At 45.8% G+C, this 13462-nt stretch overlaps 1 long non-coding RNA gene across 1 annotated transcript in view; it reads right to left on the bottom strand.

The window, feature by feature from the left end:
• Positions 1–1684: 1684 nt before the first annotated feature.
• LOC134162898 (uncharacterized) overlaps positions 1685–13462 on the bottom strand; it is a 33706-nt gene continuing 21928 nt past the window's right edge. Inside the window, exons 3-4 of the long non-coding RNA XR_009964482.1 lie at positions 13098–13150; positions 1685–2801 (exon numbers count right to left, since the gene is read on the bottom strand). This is a non-coding gene — a long non-coding RNA (uncharacterized LOC134162898). The remainder of the gene's footprint in view (positions 2802–13097; positions 13151–13462) is intronic.

The raw sequence follows: 13462 nt of genomic DNA, 5'->3' as shown, positions 1-13462 counted from the left end.
CAGAAGTGCAAGACCTATTTCAGATTTAAACCAAGCCATAAGGAAGACTGAAGACCCTTTGCTCTCGCTGATTTAAGCTGGTGATGAGGGTACTCAGCTCTCCTGGGTGGTCTTTACACCTCTTGCATAAATAAACCTGTTGTTGAGTGGTCTTCTGCATACTACAGCTTTCAGTCTTTAGATATCTTTATACCTTTAGATGATCTTAAGGTCCTTCCCAGCCCTAACCATGCTATGATTCTATATGGCCAGTGTTCATAAGAAAGTAATGAACTGGTTATATCACTGCGGAGAAGTGAAGGGGTGGGAGTTTTACAGCACATGAGGAGGAACAGAACGATTTCTTAGGGGCCCAAATCAATTCTGATGCCATTTCATTAACATAAGGAAACAAGGAAGGGTTGGGGGGGTATTTTCTCCTATGGGAGAAATAGGAAGGCTTTTGGCCAACTCACAGCTTTTAGTTAATGTCAGTTGTGTCTTACTTCATAAAGTTAAGCACTTTCCCACCTACATCAGATTTATATTACCTTACAGTTCCTTTGTTTTCCAGATGGAAGCATGGAAACAGTGTGTTAGACTTCCTAAAACAGATGTGGGTTTATGTCTATTGCTATTCTTTATTCTGTTCTTTGTAATTCTGATGTAGGTCTGGCTGCTCTTAGGTTCTCCCCAGTCACTCCTCTGGTCACCAGCATTTCCAAAGGAGCATGGAGTCGTGTAATTCTCTTTGTAAGCTGTGTAAGCATTCACCAGCCAGACTGACATCTCTCTGAGACAGCTCTCTTCTGTTCCCTCTGACTTGGAGATGATGGGCAGAGGGACGGGAGAGTGAGTGCTCCTCCATAGGGTTGAGAGGGTTGTGTAAGGACAGACTGGCTAGACACGAGAGTCACTTCCTAGTGGATTTGCACATCTACTGTTGCATAAACAGCGCAGATAGCTGGATTAAGATGCTTAAGATATTTGGCATGGGAAAGCATGCAGAAATGACCACTTCAGGTCATTGACTGTACGCATAACTCTATGGGGAAAGAAAACCACCAACACAAAGCAAGGGCATTTTGCATTGACTTGTTTTTTGCATAAGCCCACCAGAGCTGCTCTATTGCTCCTTAAACTGGGCAGGGGAGAGAAAATAGAAGAAAAGGCTTCTGGTTCGAGATGAGGATGGGGAGAGATCACTCTGCAGTTATCATCATGGGCAAACCAGGTTTGACTTGGGGGAATTGGGTTAATTTATTACCAATCAAATCAGGGGAGGACGATGAAAATCAAAGTAAAATCTTAAACCCACCTCCCCTTCACCCCTCTCTTTACACATCTTTCAACCAAAGTTTCCTTGGAAACAGCTATCAGCGCTCACTTCGGTGTGTTTTCTTGAGAAGGTGAATATTCTTGTGATGCTGTCACTTTGTCCATGTGCCTGTTTTGGCTGATGCAGCTGCTGAACAATTCCCTAAGTTGCTCTTTTTATTGAAGATGAATAATTTGGTTTTAATTGTTCCATCTTTTTTTTTGTGTGTGTGTGTGCTTAAGACATTCCTGGTTTTCCTCTCTTTTTGATTATGCTTGTACATTGACAGTGATGGGAAGGGTCTTGATTTAGAATCATAAAATCAACCAGGTTGGAAAAGCCCTTTAAGCTCACCCAGTCCAACCATTCCCAGCACTCCAAGGCCACCACTAACCCATGGCACTGAGGCCTCGTCTCCACGCTGTGTGAACACTTGCAGGGACGGTGACTGCAGCCCTGCCCTGGGCAGCCTGGTCCAATGCCTGAGCACCCTCTGGGGAAGGAATTGTTCCTCAGCTCCATCTAAACCTGCCCTGGTGCAGCTTGAGGCCGTTTCCTCTTGTCCTGTCCCTTGTTCCTTGGGAGCAGAGACCGACCCCACCTCACTACAACCTCCTCTCAGGCAGTTGTAGGCAGCGATCAGGTCCCCCTGAGCCTTCTCTTCTCCACACTGAACCCCCCAGGTCCCTCAGCCGTTCCCCATCACACTTGTGCTCCAGGCCCTGCACCAGCTCCATTGCCCTTCTCTGGCCCCGCTCCAGCACCTCAATGTCTCTCTTGTAGTGAGGGCCAGAACTGAACACGGGATTCAAGGTATTTGGTCCTAATATAGGTTGAATATAGAAGTATTTGGTCCTAATGTGGGCTAAATGTGAAAGCGTTCGTAAGCAGACCTATGAACTCAGGCTGGAGGTGAGCTAGAGCAGCAGACATCATTTTGCATTCCTCCTCCCTCTTCTACAGTCATTTTCTTAGAAAAGGACAAGAGTTGGGCACATCAGATTTGCAGGCCAGCCTTACTGGATCAGCTTCCTCTGGTATGTGAGTCTATGGACTGAAGCTCACAGAGATTGAGGAATAATTGCCTCTGCCATCAATGGGCAATGAAAGCTCCATCAAACCTGACTAATTTGGCTTTTACCTCTCATTAGCTTAATGTGCAGTGCCCTGGTCCAGCTGGAAATGGTGTAGAAAATCAGAAGGCTTAATTCTTGTTAGCATTATTTGTTGGTTTTATTGCATTCTTCTTAGGCAAGACTTTAAATGCTTTTAGCAGCCACTTCACGAGCTGGGTATCATCCTTCAGTGGTGAGCTTCACTGACCACAGTGATGTTGATACACTGCTGAGGCAGAGCGGGCCTTAGTCATCTTGGAAAGGTGAATTTAGCCAGGGAATCCAGAGATAAAGATGGGATAAAATGAGGAAAAACATGTACGTGCTGCTTAGTCAAAAGTATTCCTCTGCTTTGTCTATGGGAGTCATACCCTTTGCCTGGAAATGCCCTATAAATTACAGAGTCAGTTAGAAGAAAACACTGAAAATCTATAAATAGAAGCAGAAGAATTCTAAACCTCCTTACTTTTGGGGAGCAAATCTCCCACTTCAGCTTCTTTACCCCCACATTCAGTGTGTGTAACGCACCTAAATGAAAAGCTCAAAGACAGAGCCAGTGCTGTTCCTGCCGATAGTTGTCAATGAGACGTTCAGCTCTCTACTTTTTTCCCACCTAGAATGAAATCATTCAAGGGATAACCATACAGGCAGCTGTATGGGCACAGACCCCCATGGTCAGCCTGGGGACGATGTCTAATAACCTCACAGGGAGAGAGACACGCATAAATGTGCTCTTTGTCCCCAGGAGAGAAAGTTCACTGGAGTAATATTTAGGTTGGTTGTTTCTACCCTGTGCTGTCAATGGCAAACCAAGCTCAGATAATCCTGAAATGATGGGGTGTGTATTCAGTGCAGATGTCCATGAGGCAGGTGGTACCAGAGCTGATGCAGGCTCAAAGGGAGTGATCAAGATGCAGTTGATGGTGCTTGAAACGCAGCTGCTGTATGAGATAGCATTTGCGCTCGCTGTGTAAACCAAAGCAGCTTTCAGCCAGCTGTGTGACACTCATCCAGCTGCCCAAAGAGCACCAGATGGGTACCCTGTGCTGGGGAGATGTAGGGCACTCACTGGGTATTCCAGCTGAATTTCCAAGTATTTCACCTCTGTTATTAAACAGATCAGGTCAAGCAGCTGCTTTATATATTGTGGTCATGCCTAAGGACCATATGTAACATGGGCAGCTTCACCCTTGGCCAGCACTGACAGCCAGCCTTGCTCCACAGAACTTGCAAATCCATAAGCAAAAGGTAGCAGAGACTGGAATGGAGAAGAGGATCTGTTAGAGGAAGCAGAACCCAGGGCTGTTGGTGTCTGTACACATCAGACAGGGGTGAACATAGCTGTGATATATTGGGATCTGACGTACTGGTGTAACTGGTGTGCACTGGCTCTCTGGTTCTGCTGCAGCTGAGAATACCAATCAAGGAATCACAGAACCCCAGAATGGTTTGGGTTGGAAAGGACCTTAAGATCATCCAGTTCAAACCCCCTACCATGGACAGGAACACCTCACACCAGACCAGGTTGCTCCAAGCCCCTGTGTCCAACCTGGCCTTGAACACTGCCAGGGATGGGGCAGCCACAGCTTCTCTGGGCACCCTGTGCCAGCGCCTCAGCACCCTCACAGGGAAGAACTTCTGCCTTAGATCTAACCTGAACTTCCCCTGTTTCACTTTGAACCCATCACCCCTTGTCCTGTCCCTACAGTCCCTGATGAAGAGTCCCTCTCCAGCATCCTTGTAGCCCCCTTCAGACACTGGAAGCTGCTCTGAGGTCTCCACGCAGCTTCTCTTCTCCAGGCTGAACAGCCCCAATGTTCTCAGCCTGTCTCCATACAGGAGGTGCTCTAGACCCCTTATAATGTACAACATCTGCTTCCCCATGCTGGAAGCTCAGCTCAGCGTGAGCTGAGTGAGGAGAATGGTAAGCCCAGTCTTGCAAAAGCACAGGAAATATGGCATTTGTCAGCCCTACCGAATCCCATGGGTATTTTCTTCACTATCTGAAGCTCATTACTGGAATAGAGAGTGAGCTGCCTCCTGAGGCAGGCCTGGAAAGGTGTGATAGCATATTCATTGTTTAAGCTGGTTTCACTTACCATGCTTTAGGGAAGTGCTCTATGTCCCTCGTACAGTAGTTGCATCGTGCGAGCAGACCCGGTTAGTACTAAGGAAAGACCGAAGAACTTTCTACGTTCCCTTGTCTCTGTCCAAGAGAACCAAACTTACTATTACCTCTGCTTCAATCCTAGCAGGCATAGCCAGCTATAGTAATATGGCACACGGCGTTCATGGGATGAGACACCTCTCTGCTGTTTGTGGCCACTGTGTGGAGGAGGAGAAGGAGTTGGACTCTCGTAACTACCTCCACAAACATGGAAGGAGAAGGGATTTTTATTGCCTGCCAACAACAGCCCCACACGTTGTATTATGGAAGTGTGAGCCATATGGGCCCATTTCCCTTCCTTTGATAACTCCTTAAAGCAGTTCTTCTACTAAGGAAATTCTTCAACCTAAGTGGTTCCACAGGGTAAGTCTGCCCCAGCAACCTTCCCCACTGCTTGGGGGAAGAGGCGAAGGAGGAGCAGGGGAAGGGAGCAAACATAAATGCCAAGGTGCAAGGAAGTCAGGCCCCTTCTTATAAATGTAGGTATATACTTAGATAACTTTGTAATCAGTGTCATCAGTGTCGCACTGACACTGGCTCTAGCCCATTAAACCCTCTGGGCACAGGATTAAGTCCGTCTCTGCAGGATAGAACAGAATTTCCTACAATAAGATGGAATTATTTGCATGTATTTAAGTCCCGTTGCCGTTGAGTTTGGCAGCTGCTTAAGGCTGTTCTTGAAATTCAAGTTTCCTGACTTGAAGTGTATCTGTGCTGAAAAACACCCATTTGCTTTATTTGGGAGCTACTTATTGCACTGTTTAGCAAGGATACTTATGGGGCTAACCTATCATTGCAGCTCTTCATGACCTGTCATATACATTATTGCTCACCATAAAAGAGGAAAGAAACAGGCCCAGCTATAATAACGATCCATGGAATATTCTGGAGTCCACCAGTCGGTTTTCCATAGGCTGAAGTCATGCAGCACATCATTTTGGCCAAAAGCTTCATTCTTTCCAAGCTCTTCCTGGTGGTCAGATGGATTGTAGGAAGCACAGGGGCTGCTTACAGCCCTTGAATGCACACCCTGGTTAGTGATAGAATAAGAGTGAGATTCAGCAGGGCTTTGAGCAAGTTACATGTGCAAAGTCTTACCCTGCAGTCTTTGCCTGAGTCTTCACCGGTGGGGCTGGATGGAGCAGCAAAGCAGAGAGGGGATGTGGAAAGCTGCACCCTGAGCAAAGAAGGCGATGGGGACCCTGCCCCTGGCCACTGCTCATTATGTACAGGTTACGGATTCACCTAAAGGTGAAGAGTGGGATTTGCTTCCAGAAACAGTCATCTTGGAGTTGTACATTTGGTTTGTTTTTGGTATGAAGTTATTGTTTTCTTCTTGCTCGCATTTTAAAGGGAGTTTTCCCAGGAAAAAGAAATAGAAGCAGGACTTCATGAGAGGCTGCTATGCAAAATGCAGGGGAAGAAAAAACATCTGCAAGCCAAAGTGGCTGGATTGTGTCCATCTGCTCCCAAATGGTTGTCAGGGGTGGTTCAGCATAAAGCATTACCATGTGAGACGTTGTGGCCTGAAAGGAATAACCTGCTTGCGTAGGAAGAGAATGCTCATCATATGTCACACAGACAGGCAGAGGAGACAGCAGGGACAGTCTAGAGGCTTGGGCACTTCTAAGCCTCTGGGAAGAAACCCAAGTTTTTGTCAGGGAGAAGTCATATTCCATCATCTTTATCTGTTGCTGAGTGAAATCATAACAAACCAGCTTAACAGCAGGAACATTCCTCAGTGGGTAAGGACTGGTTATTTATTGCATACGTATCCTTTGTCGCTTTATACAGGCATCTCTGGTACAGATGTTCAAGCTCTGATAAAAGATATAAATAGTGTGTGTGGTAAACAACTTGTAGAATAGGACAGCGCTACGGAATAACACAAATGCCCTATGGATGCTTAGCAGAGACAGCGTGAGTCACATAAGGGAATCCATGGGGAGACCAGCACTTCCCCATGGCTCTCACGCTGGCATGTATGTAATGGGTCCTTTCTGTAAGGGAGCTATTAGTGATGTGCCTGCACTGTTAGCTGTCCTGATGCAAACATAGTGAAGTTGGGAAGAGCTTGAGACAGTGAGGTTTCCCCCTTGAGCCGCACTACAGCTTCCTTAGGAAAGTGAATCAGGTGCTTTCTGCATAATAGTCTGCCTTTAAATGGGTTGTGTTAGGTACTGAAATGAGCCAGTTGACTCAGACACCAAATGTGCCTGGCACTGACAGTCCTTTCATCATGGATTTATAAAGCTCCCAAGCAGGCATTTTCTGTCGTCAGTCATACCCAGTCCCACTCTGGCAACGTATTTGTCATCTAAGGTGGACAAGGGTAGGCCCTGTCCACTAATCACTAATGATCAGTGATTAAAGACCATTGTGGGCTTTAACGAGACTTTGTGGTGATGCTGCAGGTGCAGCTGCAGCAGATGGTCCAGGAAAACTGCAGCTAAAGTTCTTATTCCACACATAAAACTGCTAAGGCTTTCCTGGAATGTTGAATGAGGAAGAAATGAGCATTTGCTGAAGCTATTTTAACTTATGTAGAATGTATCCAAAAAGTGAGATTCTGCCCTACAGGATAACGTGAAGCGTTAACATTTGGTTTCAACTGAAAAGTGTGCACTTAGATCACCAAAGCCTTGGAGAGCTGGACATGATGATGTTGCATTTAAACTTGTTCAAGCGGCTTCTAACGCTGCTGTGATGATTTGTGCAGGTTTCAGGGTGCCAAGCTAAGAGGCTGTCATCTAGATTTGAATTTGGTTCTCTAGGAATCCATGGCGTGCATCCTAACTGGGGTTTGTAGGAACAAAGCAGGATATTTAACAGCCTGCTCAGGAATGGGAGCAGAACAGTCAGTCCTTAGACTTGGCAGTAATTAGATGTCTTCCTATCTCTTCCCACCCATCCTCACCATGCCCCTCTATAGCCCTGCTCTTTGGTGGGGTGAATGAACTTAGTGGAGAACTTACTGGGCTGTACTGGGTTTTGTGTCTTTAGATCCTTGTATCTTAGATCCTGCTGGTTGAGAGCTGCATTGCGTTGTGCAGATGCAATCTTAGCCCTTCTGTGCCTCGGTTGCCAAATGCTTAACAAGGAAAAATAGCAACACCTTTTTCATCAGTGATGAAAGACATTGAAAACTGGGGGTGTGGGGCTGGTTCTCTGATGCTGTGGCAATAGAGATTGTGTAAGCGTGAGAAATTGTACTGTTGGTTGAAGCTGTTGACTTCAGTATGCCTCTTGCTCTCAAAAGCAGCTGGAGAGGAGGCTGCTTTACCCTCTGGGGAATGGAGCTGGGTTTCGGAAGAGCTGGCCTCCTCCCAGAAGACAGATATCCTGGATGCTGAAAGGGCACAGATCAGCAGAAACTTTCTGTAGAACCTGTTCATACTGAGCACATACAGTCCTGGGGCTAGCTTAAGCTCTATTTTTGTGTCCATAGATCATCCACTGCTCTTTTTGGTACTAACTTTATAATACATACTGGTGTCCTTCTGCCACAGAGATGAGATGTTCACGAATCCCCAAGCTTGTACTTTAAAGACCAAACCTTAGGTGCAAGGCAAAGCTGTACATAAAACAGGAGGAGAGAGAACAAACTCTCTAGGGCACTGCATCTGTACCAGGTTGTATAAGAGCAGCACAAGGAGGTGTGACATCCTCGAGTCCCCAGGGAGAGCAATGGGGTAACCAGGTCTGTTCCCATCAATTCAGGAGAGACTTCTGGTGGGGACAAACAAGGAGATGAGACACCTTTGCCATCCCCTCCTTACTGGCAGGCAGGAAAAACTCCCTAGCTTCGAGCTGGGAAGCAAACCCAGCTGAAAATCCTAGTGAGTGTTCCTACAGCTTCACCACTTGGAAGCATTCGGTACACAGATGGTAATTGCCTCCTGAAATAGTACTGAAGACCTCTGTGCTGTCAGGTGGCTTTTTCTGGGAGCTACACGAGGTGTCGCAGCTCAGAGCATCCTTTTATACCTCCTGATCATGCACTGAATCCTTATCCAGTGTCCCCAGGCAACCGGTGAGGCCAGCAGCTTTCCTGGAGGGGCACAGAGAGTGTTGATGTGATTCAGACTGATTGCTCTGCTCAGTGCCATGTTCATTGCATGGAGGCTGAATGCCCCTCGGGTTATTTCAGCAGTGGTAAGTTACATAACATGATGGCCTATGCTAAATGGAAAAGCAGTTCCTCATTTCTCACTATACAGCAGCTCCAAGTAGAAGAAATTATTAGTGCTCAGCAGTTCACTGGGACAAACGTTCCTCTGCAGAAGTCAACAACCTTATACAGATAGCATGAATTAATGCTGGATCTGCCCAGGGCAGATGTATTGCATGCATGTATTGCAATGCATGATTCTTTAATAAAAGTCCAAGCTGAATATCTGAAAATGTAACTGTACAGCAAGGAAGTCACCATCATCATCACCATCATTCAAGGAAACAGCGCTGTACCACAGGAGGTACCCATGATCGAAGGCAGATGCTCTTCCCTGTGAGGGTGCTGAGGCGCTGGCACAGGGTGCCCAGAGAAGCTGTGGCTGCCCCATCCCTGGCAGTGTTCAAGGCCAGGTTGGACACAGGGGCTTGGAGCAACCTGGTCTGGTGTGAGGTGTCCCTGCCTGTGGCAGGGATTGGAACTGGATGGGCTTTAAGGTCCTTTCCAACCCAAACCAGTCTGGGATTCTCTGATTTTCATCAGTCAAGTTTCCAAAAGCTTTGTCCATGAGACAGGCTCACCAGTGCTGTGTGGAATGGCAGAGAGAAGAAAACCCAGTGGACAACAAGATCTCCCCAATAAACTTAGAAATGCTCCCAGACTTTTCCCTTTATTCCCCAGTTACTTTGCCATAGTAAGAATAATAACCGAAATTTCTTTGTCATCTGAGACAGAAAGCTATTATTGCTACTCATCACCACTGAGCAAATAAAAGGATGAATAATTTATACAATTAATGCAGTCTTTTCTCCCATTTATACAATAGTTGATGGAGGATCACACTTTTCTTTTCGATGCATTCCTTAGTTAAGTTTTTTTGATACATCTTGCATCTTAATGATCCTACCGCTCTGTAGATTGAATGTTCATTTTAAGTAATCACTCACCTTCCTTAATATGCACGTTGTTTTCTAGTGGCTGCTCAAATAAATCAAGTGATGTCATTTTTATTCCCTGACTAAATAAATCTGCAGTCACTGCTAATGCAAACATCCATAAACATGAAGGAAATGCTTATTTTTTAAAGAGGCAGAAATACAAACTTTGAAAATACTCTTCTGGGTTTAATTTGAATGTGGAAACCACGATTTCCCCCATACCTGCAAGCAAATGAATGCAAAAGGTGTGACAGCACATCTGGAGTGGATGTATGTAAAATTCAAATGGATATTGGCTTAGGGCTTGTCTGTTTGTACGTGTTTTTCCAGTCCTTCAAGTGCAGCTGATGCACACAGCATCAGACTGCTGTACAAAAGGCATTATTCCCTCCGAATTCTGGCATCTCCCTTTCTGTAACGCATTCCCAGCAGATAAACAGCATCCTTTTTGTCCTGCTGACAGGCATTTAAGAGCTTCTTTAGCCAGTTAGCAGCAGTAAAGAGAAATAAAAAGGGCTTCCTTGATGCAGTGTGGCCAGACCACAAGACCTACCTTCCTAAGGTCTCTGCTGCCTTCCAGAGACAGCAGCTTTTTAGTGTTACATCATCCCTCAGTAAATTCCCTGCTCATTGTGGTCTAAAGCTCCTGGGAATGTCATAGCAGCAACACTGCCTTGAAACCGAATGTTTAGGGCTTCCTAAAAGCTGAAGCATAATTATTGCCATCAACCACCATGAGAATTTCAAGGGTGATGATAAACCAGTTAGGGGCTTGCTGATCTTGAAATCATTAAGATGCTTTAAAAAAACACCCCCAAGCACCCCCATATAATACAATAATCATAGAATCGTGGAACGGTTTGGGTTGGAAAGGCCCTTAAATCTCATCCAGTTCTACAGGTAGGGACACCTTCCACTAGACCAGGTTGCTCCAAGTCCCATCCAACCCAGCCTTGGGCACTGCCAGCCGTAATAATACAACCAATATAGTATAACCCCCAAACTACCCCATCAAATCCTTATTTTGGTGTGAAATGTACTGTGGATGAGGAAAGGCCTCCCTCTGCACGCTTAAAACCTCTTTCCTGGGCGATTTTCCCTGGAAAAGCATACCACATATCGCTCTGTTGTGAACACTGGGTATTACTGATGTGGTGGGAGGCTTTGCTAATGCAAAAGAGCCAGGACAGCTATGAAGTTGTTTTGATTGCATTGATTTACAGGGGCAAGCTTGAGGGCAAGCTCTGGCAGAGGAGCAGGACACCAGGAGGTGCCCCACTGGCAGGCAGGCATGTGAAGAGTGATGATTTTAGCTCCAATTCATAGGTTGCCATGGTTAGTGCAATCTACTGCCCAGAACGACCGGCTCAAGGGCATGCAGGCACTTTGTGCTCCAGCCAGGATTTAAACAAGGGCTGCAGGTTGCTGAGCTCTGGCCCTGACTTCAGGTTCTCATTCCCTATCAGCACAGGGCTCTCTCCTGGCTTCATCCCTATCTTTCATCCTCTGAAGGTTTTTGCTTCGCCACAGATATTACTCACCTGCCCAGCCTTTGTTTTCCCTCCTATTGTTAACACACTCAAATATCCGCTTGATAAAGCATTTCTCCTCTGATTCCACCTCCTCCAACCGTTGCTCATTGCTCACCGCCTTCCCAAGGGTATCCAGTTGAACTGAGGTGCCTCCTGGGATTAACCATGGGAGATAGGTGAAGCATCATCTCCTTTGCAAGCCTGACTGTTCTGCTGTTATTTGTCCATTTATTTGCATTTTTGGCTCATTATTATTGTTTTGCTCTTGTTGTAAGTGCCAAAGCTCTATCAGGAAAGGTTTGATGCTTGTTTAAATAAACTAAAAGAGGTTTCTGTGATAATATTCAGGTGTCAATCGTTTTAACAGCCCATTCGGTGGCTGAGATAGACCAGGAGTGACCTCTGTGGTAACTTAGGTAGGCTGAGCCCAAGGCAGAGGCTCCAACCAGCTGGAGACAAAGACAGGGCTGAGTCCCAACCCTGCAGATACCAAGCCATGCCTACTCCTAGGCTGAGCTACCATGCACGTGACAAGAGCCATAGCAACAAGTCTGGGAGGAAGTTTGAAGATAAAGTGTGTTGACATAAAGTATTCTCCAAGTATCGAGACTGAAACAAGTTATAAACATTATAAAAGTCATTGATAGGAAAAAGACACTTGAAATACAAGAGATATGTCTTGTCCATGTATAAAATAAGAAGAAAACAAGCAGCTTTTCACAAACAGATATCAGTGACTTGTCCCTGACTGTGGCAGAGGGCTTGGAGTTACATTATCTTTAGGGTCATCTATAAATCATAGGGTCATAGACTCATAGAATGGTTTGGGTTGGAAGGGGCTTCAAAGCTCATCCAGTTCCAACCCCCTGCAATGAGCAGGAACATCTTCAACCAGATCAGGTTGCCCAGAACCACATCCAGCCTGGCCTGGGATGTCTCCAGGGATGGTTCATCCATCAGCTCTCTGGGCAACCTGTGCCAGTGTTTTACCACCCTCACTGTACAGAATTCCTTCCTCACATCCAGCCTGAATCTCCCTCTTTTAGTTTAAAACTATCTCCCCTTGTACTGTCACAACAGGTCCTGCTAAAAGGTCTCTTCCCATCTTTCTTACAGCTCCCTTTTAGGAACTGAAAGGCCACAATACATAAGCAATTATACAGACATCGGTCTCACTCTTTGGTAACGTACATTTGGGATTGATTTAGACGAAACTCTTCTGTTAGTTAAAAAGAAATATAAGAGGCTATTGGACACAGAGGTACCCTTTCCTCCAATGTTATTAAATAAGGATGTGCACTAGTAAGGAAATCCAGTTGCAAAGCTCTCAGGATACATTTTCTCATGTAGGGAAGGCATTCACATGGGGAGCTGCCTGCATCACAGCAGCAGCCAGCCAGGCTGCTAGTACTCTGATGCAAACCACTATGGTCTTTATTTTTCTCTGAAGAGGATGCTTGTGCTGAGGGAACAATTACAGGGTTAGCAGGTCTCTAGATAATGATCCTAAAGGAAGCTTTTAGCAGAATAGATTTCCCGTTATTGTAAGGCATCTATTCCATGGCTCTAATTGTTCTGGATAGATCTAGTGCTTTCCATTAGGCATCGCTCAGATTGCTTTGATAAACAAAGCATTTGCTCATGTTGACTGTAAAGTGAGAAGGAAACTCACGCCCTAATCCAATCTAAACTGTAGCCAGGAGGTGGATGCTGATTACAGTGTGAATATAGGCACCAGCACATCAGTGTAAGAAGACCAGTCGCCGGATTAGGCAATAGGCAGCTTGGTACCTGCAGGGCAGGAAAGGAGTGGTACCCTCTCCCAGTACCCCTGCGAGTCTCATGGCTGTTAATTTTCCTTTATCTCCCTCCCTTACCCATTAGAAATGTGCTCCTCAGTGTCTTCAGGCATTCTGCTTATTTCACCCACCTAGAGGAGAGATGGGAGAACAGCATCTGGGTTAGAATGTGAGCGCAGAGCAGCAGTCGCTGTGTGTGGAAGCAGGCTGTGATTGTAACGGATAGCCTTGCTTTGAAAAACCTCTGAGAACTGAAGGAAGGAAGAAAAGAAAAGCAGGAGAAGAGGAAGAGAAATAGGGAATTGAGGGAGAAGGGGGGAAAGGAGACAAGCAAAAGGCAAAGGAATGCTCCTGGGGAGCAGCATGGGTGTTAATGTGAAGAGATAATCCTCACCCCCCAGAGAATCAGGGTTCCTGTTCCTAGATTTTTCCTGTTAGAAATA

The sequence above is a fragment of the Pezoporus occidentalis genome, unplaced genomic scaffold (assembly GCF_034315485.1).
Source record: "Pezoporus occidentalis ecotype Australia unplaced genomic scaffold, CSIRO_AGI_Poc_V1 ctg193, whole genome shotgun sequence".
NCBI lineage: Eukaryota > Metazoa > Chordata > Aves > Psittaciformes > Psittacidae > Pezoporus > Pezoporus occidentalis.
Note: the sequence above shows the minus strand (reverse complement) of the source record. Positions and strands in the feature narration are given on the sequence as shown.